Here is a 10,473-nt window from a genome sequence, read left to right as displayed (position 1 = left end):
CATGGCTCACGTGACCACGCGGAATGGAGAAAATCGCAATGACGCGATCGCGTGCCTGACGCGATCGCGTGGACTGGAATATGCACAAATGACGCGAACGCGTGGACGACGCGAACGCGTCACATGCGCCACGTGCAGAAAATGTAGAAAAACGCTAGGGGCGATTTCTGGGCTGTTTTAACTCAATTTTCAGCCCAGAAAACACAGATTAGAAGCTGCAGAATGGACAGAACAAGTGGTCCCCATCCATCAACTGAAGATCTGTTAATTAGTTCAAATTTAAATTCAAATCTTAAATTAGGAAAAGATATTATTTTAATTTTAATTTTAGAAATTTGATTTTTAATTAATTAGGATTAGTTATAAAAGGAATCCCAATAGGGTGGTTCCAGAACAACAATTTTCACAACATTGTTCCATACAAATTTACATTTCATATTCCATGAGCAGCTAATCCTCCATTGTTAAGGTTAGGAGCTCTGTCTATTGTATGGATTGATAATATTATTTTTCTATTTTAATTCATGTTTTGATTTATATTTCAATAATTGTTTTCGTTCTTTATGTTATGACTTTGGGTGGAACGGAAGTATGACCCATGTTCTATTTGAGTTCTTGTAAAACTTGGAAAAGCTCTTTACTTGAAGAATAGCTTGAAAATACATTATCCTGAATTTCTAATTGTTTGTATTTAACGGGATACGTGACATATAATCCCTTTATTTTTGGATAATTAGGATTCTTGTGGCATATAAACTAGAATTTGATCATCACCCTCTAATTAGAATTAATTGACCAATGAATTGGCAGTTGATGAATTTTAGAGGAGACTAGGAAGGTCTAAGGAATTAGGGTCTAGTCATAAATAGTTTGCCATGAATTAAATCTTGCATGATTAAAATAGTTAATAAGAAAAGTCCATCCAAAAAATAGATAACTCTGAAACCTTAACTGTCTTCTCCATATATTATTCCCAACTTAATTACTTGCCCTTCTTTAATATTTTTGCTATTGTTTAATGTCTTTGAACTCCCAACACTATTTTTTGTCTGTCTAACTAATCCTATCAAACGCTATTGTTGCTTAATCCATCAATCCTCGTGGGATCGACCCTTAGTCACGTAAGGTATTACTTGGTACGACCCGGTGCACTTGCCAATTAGTAAGTGTGGTTGTGAAATACCGCACCAGTTGCCACCACAGATGGAACCAAAGAAAGCCATAAGAGCTAAAAGACCACCGTGCCTTCTGATTTGGCACATGCGCCTCACACAAAGGAGGACATTAACAAGTAGAAACGTGGTGCTGAGAATGCTGCAGGGACTGGTGTTGTTGGTAATCAAAATATTAGTTAGTTTTAGGTTTAATTACTCTGTTGGTCCCTATAGTTTTGCGAAATTTTCAATTACGTCCCTATACTTTTTTTCCTTTTAATTGGGTCCCTATACATTAATTTTTTTTCAATTAAGTCCCTACCGTGAGTATAACGTTTAAGATAACGGAATATTCTATTTAAAAAACGAATATTCTTATGAATTAGTTAAAATAGCTAGTTGACCATACATCTATTTTTTTAAAATACCAAAAGAACCCTTCTTATTTTATCCCAAAGAAAAAAAGCCCTATCCAGCCCTAACTTGCTCTTTGAAGGTCGTGTGCACTGCACTTCTTCTCCATCGGTCCGTAGTCTTCATCCATAGTCGTCGTCGTCCGTGGCGGAGGCTTAGTGGTCGTCCGTCTGTCGCATCCTTCTCCATGTGCTGCTCTGTTCTGCGTTGCTCTGTTCTGTGGTCTTCTGCGTTGTTTGCCCGTCGAAGCCCTCACCGTGCCTCGCCTCGCCTCGCGTCACCTCACTGCGCCCACTACAGGAAATACGGAAGATAGCAACGGCAAATTACTTGCGATTTCTCCGTTTGCTGCAATTTGTCAAGATAGCTGCAATTGACATCTGATCTCTTCAATGTGATGCAGAATCAACTTTGATTAGCATCAATTCCATGAAGCCCCGCTGTTAACCCTAACCTAATATAGTGATTTCACCCAAAATCAGTTCAGATTACCCAAAATCTGAAAGAGAGGAACACGTGAAAGGAGAATGGAAGTGGCAAACCCCTAATCCCTCATTCACAGGGTGCATAACCCACCCCTGTTCTCTGCTCCCCGTGCTGGTTACTTCACAACAGGTGTGATATTAGTTTTCACTTTTCAGCATCATGATTGTAAAGAAATTTGAGTCTATCGTCAATTGCATATGTTTTACTTCATGATTACTTGAATACTTGTTTATTGTTTGTTTCTATCTAGGGTTTGATGATCAGTATTCAGTAACATAATTCAAAACTTGATTGTACTACTGATTTGTTTTCAATGCTTGATTCTCTTTCGGGATGACCTTATTGCTTGGCCCTCCAGGAAGTGGCAAAACAACACTATTGTTAGCTCTGATAGGAAGACTTGACCATTCTCTCAAGGTTCTGAATCTCTAGCATTTTTTCTTGTAATTTTTTCTTGACTAATTTTCTCTATAATAATTGGTGTTTGAAAGTGACATCTGCATGCCATGCCATATTGAATCTTTCAAGCATTGCTGCATTAATTTGTCATAGCATTTTTTTGTTTGCTAATATATAGTACCACAAAGGAATTAATTATGAATGAGGTGGAATGAAACTCAATAGTTGATAGTTTCTATTTAATTTATTTGACATTTCAAAATGTGATAACTTGTTTAAATTAAAATGGATCTTTTGCATGCTTGTTCCATTTTCACATGCATTCTATATCTTTTTTAATAGGTAAAAGTGAAAATTTTTTACAATAGACACACACTAGAAGAATTCATTCCTCAAAAATCCTCGGCTTATGTAAGCCAATATAATCTTCATATTCCAGAGATGACAGTTAGGGAAACACTTGATTTAGTTAAATTGGCTTGAGTGATGTTTTGTTCTCTTTGTATGAAAGAGCTTTTGAAGGAAGTAAATAGAAGAGAGAAAGAAGCAAGAATAATGCCAGACCGTGATTTAGATGCATATATGAAGGTACAACACCTCACATCTTTAAGCTTGCATTTACAGTGACATATTCATATAATGTAAACTTAATTTTTATTTTTCTTGTTATATGCAGCCATCTTCCCTAACTACTCTCCAAAATTGTGTATATGGCATTGATATTCAAAACTTTGATATGATCATATATGGTTGCATATATTTACTTTATGCAATAAATTGTTGGGACACCTGATGAACTGAAGTCTGCTTTCTCAGAATCCTTCTCAGCTCAAAATCGTCCGTTATCAATGTTATTATTGATCTCTATGCTAGTTCAGGGAGTGGGAGGCTGCAACACAAGAACTGATTTTCAGATTTTAAATTTCAATAACACAAATTACATAGTCTTGTGGTTTTTATTGTGTACCATGATATAATAAATACACAAATTATATTCTATGAATTCACACAAATATAAAATGTTACATTATCATAATAAATACGAAGGATGAAAACTGAATTTTATATATGCTTATTACTACTATTTCTATTTCATTTTATCCATTCTTTTTTTTAGGTTCTTAAGATAAGGTATTTTGAAAGTAAAAAAAAAAAGAGAAGGTATTTTTGGTACAATTTGTATATAAATAAGCAAAAGAATGATAGTGACAAAATAAAAAGGATTATAGGAATATTTTTCATGTCTTAGAATCATTGAATAGGGATTATAGGAATATCTTTCATTGAATATTTATAGTTTTACCGAATTTTCAATTAAGTCCCTATATTTTTTTTCTTTTTAATTAAGTCCTTAAGGGTATAAAAGTAATTTCACAATTCACTAACGTTTTTTTGACGTTTAACGTTAATAGGGACCCAGTTTAAAAAAAAAACGTATAGGGACCCAATTAAAAGGAAAAAAAGTATAGAGACTTAATTGAAAATTTCGCGAAACTATAGGGACCAACAGAGTAATTAAACCTTAGTTTTATGTTAAGCATTTGATTCCGATTGAAAGGTTGGCATTTTGGGAATAGGTAGCTGCTGCTTTGCGGAACACCCTCCACCCAATGATGCAGAGATCGCCATTGCTGCACCCTCTAACTCCTCTCTGTTCTCTTCCTCAATCATCACTGCTGGCTTATGGTAGAACGTGGTCTCTTCCTCCACTGCAACTTGCACCGATCTGCTCTGCTTGTGTCGGTCTTTATCTGTGCTTTTCCATGGACACTGCCAAGCTGGAATAAATACCATTACTTGAAGAACGGCATCGATGAAGAGGCAGCAGCTATTGGAACTGGCATGGAGGCTGAGACACGTAGAGGAGAAGGAAAGTTATTGGATCGTTGGGTTGGGGGTCTAATTTAATGCTGTTAGTGATAGAATGGACGGAGGGATTAACGTGATTAATTTTAAATATTTCGGGACGATTTTGATTAAATTTATCTTTCAGGGATGAAAATGGAGATCGGGATATCTTTCAGGGACGATTTTGACTATTAACTCGTTATTTTTTATTTTTTTCACTCTACTTCATCAATGAAACTTTGGATGAATGTGGTTGATTATGGTTGTTGATGATGATAGAGTTCTTATATATTAGGGTTTAATTTTTTTGCATGTATGTGACTTTGATCAATTGAATCTTTCAATTCTTTGTCCGTTTGAGTAGCATTGATTCTTCATATTCTATTTTAAAATGATAATTTTACTCCTTCATATCCCATTTTAATTTAATTGTTGACTACCTAATTTCTTGTAAAAATAAAGTATTTCACAACAATTTTAGTAAAGACTAATAACTAACAAGTGCTAGAACACTCAAGTGTTTTTTTTATCATAAACAGACACAAATTAAATATTGAGTCATTCTAATATTTTCATTTAGTGTTTATATTGCATCCATTGATTTAGAGATCGAACATGAATAATTGTCTTGTTTATTTTTTTTATTTTTCTTTATTTCTTCCCGTTCTTTTTACTTAAAGTACAAGAATGAAACCTCTGCTTCACTGTGAAATCTGTTATAAACGGAACTCTTTAATATTTGTCCAGTATTTTTCGGTTGAAATTACATATATTTATTTATTGGAGCAACCATTGTTAGAACAATTGTATTACTCCTTCATCAATTTAAAAGGACAATCTTATTCTTTCATGTTTCTCTAATAGTATAACTGTACAACTACATATATTTAGACAATTGTATTACTATAGCAACTCTTTAGTTTAGTGCTTATGAGTTTTCTAATACTTGATAATAACAAAACAAGAAAACCTGTTATTACTATAAGGTTGCTTTTTTAGGTTACTCGATATACAGTGACATTGTTAAATTTTCTGATAAATTTTCTGATGCATTTAGTGGTCATGAAAATATTATTGGTAAGGTAAAAAAATGGAGAACAATTTTCTGAAGTTGGGGACTATTAGAACATACTTTAATTTTTCATTTATACTTGATTTGTTGAGTCCAAATTGTAGCAATGTATCTGACTCTTGGTATATGGATCTGTTCTTGCCAATTGATGAGTTAGAACTTATATAAGATAAATTTGTATCAATATTCAACTCTGTATTTTAAGCTCCATTGGCAGCAAGTTGTAAATTGTATTGGTAGAATTAATTTGTGTTAGAATGATTAAGGATTGCATGAGACAGATTGAACTTAAAAATGGACACCGATTACAAAAAATCTGAAAAGAATCTAAAAAATGGACACCGATTTAGAGTGAAGATGAAGAGTATCAAAGATTTGAGATCTACGGTTAGCCTACCAACATGGCTGTTGACTTAGGAAAGAGCATCTGTACTTGTAGATTTTGGCAAATAACAGGTACTGAAGTAGCCAATAATTGTTTCTATTTGTTTATCATTTGATTAAACATAGTTTAGATTAGATAGTGACTGGTTTGTATTCATTTAAGTGTTGTTATTTGTTTAACTATTTATTGGTCTCTAGTGATTGGTCTCTATTTAAATAGAATGTTAGATACTATTTCATAACATCTGTCTTTGTAGGCATGCCGTGTGTCCATGCATGTGCAGCCATCTCAAGGATAAATTGAAATCCTGAGAATTTCTGTCATTATTGGCTGACCATGGAAGTCTATAGAGATACCTACAAGCACTCTCTCAATCCAATACCAGGCCAGAATCTTTGGAAGAGAAGTGAACACAATAGGCCTCATGCACCCAAAATGAAGAGAAAGCCAGGGCCAATAACCAAAAAAAGACGGAAGGACGCTGATGAAGAGTCATCTAGTGTTAAGAAATCAAAAACTAAAACCAAGTTGAATAGAAAATACAAAGAATTTACATGTACTTGCTGTGGTAAGAGAGGGCATACAAAGAGGAGTTGCGCTCATAGGAAGGCTGATGATCTTGCTAGTGCCCTTGCTAATGCAGCAGCAGTTGTTGTTGCAAAAGAAAAAGGTTCTAAGGCTGGAGAAACTACAGATCCAGCAAATGTTACTACTGCTAACACACAAGTTGATGAGATTAATGAAAATACTTCATTAGCACCGCTTCAAGCGGTTGATGATGCACACGCTTTAGAGATTGTACTCACCCAACCCACTTACTCACAGCCAGAAAATTAAGAACAGGTAGTGATTGGTTTCTAATATTTGATTAACTATTAATTAGTTTGCATTGGTTTATAATACACGAGTAAATATTGGTTAGATCCAATTGATTGATACTATTTGATTATATATTGATTGGTTTTTATTGAGTTGTATTGGTCACTAATTCTATTAATAATTTCACTAGGTCCCTCCATCAAACCCATCTCCACCTTCACAATAGGTGACAAGGCCTGACAAGCTGCAATCTAAGAGGAAAACAACTTTTAAGGTAGACCCAATGCAAGGAGCAAGTTTTGAGACAGCTGCATGCTTGACAGAGTTTATGAAATTTATCCCCACCCCGAGCTTCAAACCACCAACAACCAAATAGAAAACAATTTGCAATGTTGACTGGAAGTTGTGCAAAATATATTTTATAGAGAGCATTTGATCAAACCATGCTCTTTTGATATTTTGATACTCTGTTATGTAGAGTAATCTATTTTGGTTTAGGATATTTTGAAACTATGTTATCTATGATATTTAAAGTATGATACAGATACTGCTATATATTGCTAATGATGTGATATTGACAATGATTAATGACTATGAATTACTAAATGAATGACTATCTTTTGATTATGGGATTTTATTTGTGGGTCTTCTGTCAAGTGCAAGAACCACAAAAGGGACTATTAGATTTTCTTGTCATAACATCTTTTCTATCTTTGTTTTCATGGGAACAAAGAAGATAATCATTGAGAGCCGAAGTTATTATTTTATATTCAATGTTTTCACAAATAAACTATACACTTAAATTTATTCACTAATGGAAGTGCATACTACATATATAATTATTAGAGCCAGCTCCTGATCTTGTCTTCATATACGGACTCATAACCGCTTGACCAATTTGATCAAACTATGCTCTTTTGATACTTATTTGGTCATAAGTTATACCTCCTCTTTCATATAATCTCAGTTTTAAAGAATTTTTACATGATATATTATTACCAAGAGAACATAATTTGTCATCAAATACATAACAATGCTTCATTCACATAACTAATATCACAGTTACATATATTTCATCTCACCTAATCCATAAGCTACAATCACAAATCCAAAAATAATAACAAACACATACAATATAATATTTCACATTTTTAATATTCTAATTTCAGCTTCAACTGCACTAATTTTTCATCCAAGAGATATTTTTCAATGGTCTTCACTAACTGAACTTTCATTTCTGTCAACTATGTCTTCTTCTTCTACAACATCTGCCCATTTAAAAAAGCTGCACCATCTCTTACCGGTAGTCTACAACACTAAAAATCCAAAAAAATTGAGAGGAAGAGCAACTACAAAACCAACAAGAATTTGAGAAATAAGACATACAATGAACTTGCAACAATTCAACTAACTCACATTATAGTTAGAGCATCCATAAAATGGTCTTTCTGGATTGGAATCCGTCCTAGACCATGGAAGAATAGGACGCAACCCACAACTGCACCAATGCAGAACCTTTCCACCTCTGTCACGGTGTGCGTTCTTCACTCAGCCACCATGCAAACGAGCTCTACTAGAGCTACCTGAGTCTTGGCTGCTACTCCCTAACATTCTTCTTAACTCTTGGAGATACTCTTGTGATTTGGGAAAATTGGGGCTGCTAGGTTTTATTTGAAATTTGTAGGGGTTAAATTGATGCCTTCAAACATTTCACCACGTCATATAACTGCTACGGTGCCAGGTGTCATTTAAAATTACCAGGTCAGCTTTCCGGTGACGAAAAACAACGTAAGGGCCAAATTGAGGCACGTGTCAAAATTTCAGGATACAATTAGAGTCAATTGAAACCTTGAGGGCTAAATTGAGTTGGGATCAAATTTCAGGGGCCAATTTAAGTATTAACTCGTGCAATTGGTATTGTTATCCTCTTTTGTTGTAACTAGACAACAAAATATTAATGTAGTGCTTATGGTATCATTTTGTGCATGTTTGAGTGATTTGCATATATTTTTGTCCATGTTTGAGGGATTTGCATGTTTTGAAACTAAGTTTGAGGGATTTGTTCATGGATTTACTATAACTATCCCATAGAATAATGCTATTGTAGTGCTTCTGGTGTTATTTTGTGCATGTTTGATTGATTTACATGTCTTTTTTAACTGAGTTTGTGTGATGTAATCAAGAAATACTTTCGGTGCATTTGATGTAACTTTCAGTATATTTCATGTGAATTAAGGTGCACTTGGTGTTGCTGTTACTTATTAACCTATTTTTTTATTCCTTACAGAAAAATGACAATCAAGAGAGTTGCTGAGAGAAAAATCACAAAGAAAAAAGGACCAAAATATCAAGTAAGCATATATATGTTAGAACAATCCATTTCTATTTTATAAATATAGTTATGTAACATAATTTTTATTTATTTACAAAAAACTCATGATTTGAGGTACTCCACAAAATTTATTTCCGATTTGTTCAACAAGATGAGCAATGACAAGTAAGTTATTGTCGAAGAATTGGGATTTGTTGCTATGAGGCATATCTCAACTTTGAATGTGTCCTATAAGCTCCTAAAAAAATTGGCATATTTATTTAATTTGTACAAAAGCACACTGGACACGCAATACAGTGTAATTTACATCACCCTTGACAAAATAAGAGATGCCCATGGCTTAAATGCATATGGTGAAAATCCATTTTGTAATCTAATTTGTAAATCAAATTTCGGTATTTTTTACATTATTTCTGTGTTATTAAAATATTTTTGTTGCTGTTATAAGAGAGTGTTATCCAAACAAAATTGTAAATAAATAAATTAATGAGGAGCATAATAAAGTTATTGAAAACTTCAAAGACTTTCTTTTTTTACTTTTAACAAAGTCTTTGATTGACATGAGTGTTGAACCCCTTGGGGCGGGGACATGCCCCCTGCCCCCCGGTCCCCACCACCCATAATCCATCTTTCTTCCCGCGACGAGTAACAGGGACCCCATATCCGCTGGGGATCGGAGTCTCCGCAGATATTCGCAGATTCTTTAAAAAGTAAAAAAATCAGAGAAATAAAAAAAATCCTCAATTATCATTACAATCATAATCTTCATCACCAACAATATTTAGTCATAACTCATAAGTTTATAATCTATACCCAAACCAAATCAATCAAACACCAAAAATTACTCGAACCATAAAAATATTCATATTCATGCTTCCAATTTGAAGGCGGTGAGAGTGGACGACGGCGATGAGACAATGACCTTGAGTATGAGAGGTGGAGCCGTTAAGGCAGTGAGAGTGGACGACGGCGGTAAGCAACGGTGAGCGTGGAGGAGGAATGGAGAGGGAGAAGGAGAATCTGAGTTTTGAGAGGAGAGTAAGTGAGTGACGGGCGGTAGAGAGGAGAGGGTTAGGAATTAGGGTTTTAGAACTAATATATATATACTAAGGATATTTTGGTCATTTTGTATATGCAGGTATTATACGAGTCTCCACGGGGCAGGGACCTTGCTCCCTACTCCCTAGTCCCTACCCCCCGCCCCATTTATTTTGCGGATCTCTGTCCTCGCCCTCTACGGGTGAAAAAATGTTCACATTCCCGTCCCCTGGCGGGTAAAAACCCGTGGATACCCGCCCTGTCGGAGAAAATTGCCATTCCTAGTGTTGATTGAACAGAAATTTGCAGTTGATGGCTGCCTCTTCGCATTGATGATCATATATTTCATGAATACACGTACAAGAATAAGTTGGTGGATAAAACTCTTGGACCACCATGGATGCAACATTGGACTAGGAAGAAACTGATTAAAAGAATAGAAAGTGAAGCAAAACATGAAATGGTAACTCAATAGAAATCTTTTTCTTTAATTTTAGTTCATTTATTTTAAATATATTATAATAAA

Source organism: Arachis ipaensis, chromosome B08, assembly GCF_000816755.2.
Source record: "Arachis ipaensis cultivar K30076 chromosome B08, Araip1.1, whole genome shotgun sequence".
Lineage (NCBI taxonomy): Eukaryota > Viridiplantae > Streptophyta > Magnoliopsida > Fabales > Fabaceae > Arachis > Arachis ipaensis.
Note: the sequence above shows the minus strand (reverse complement) of the source record.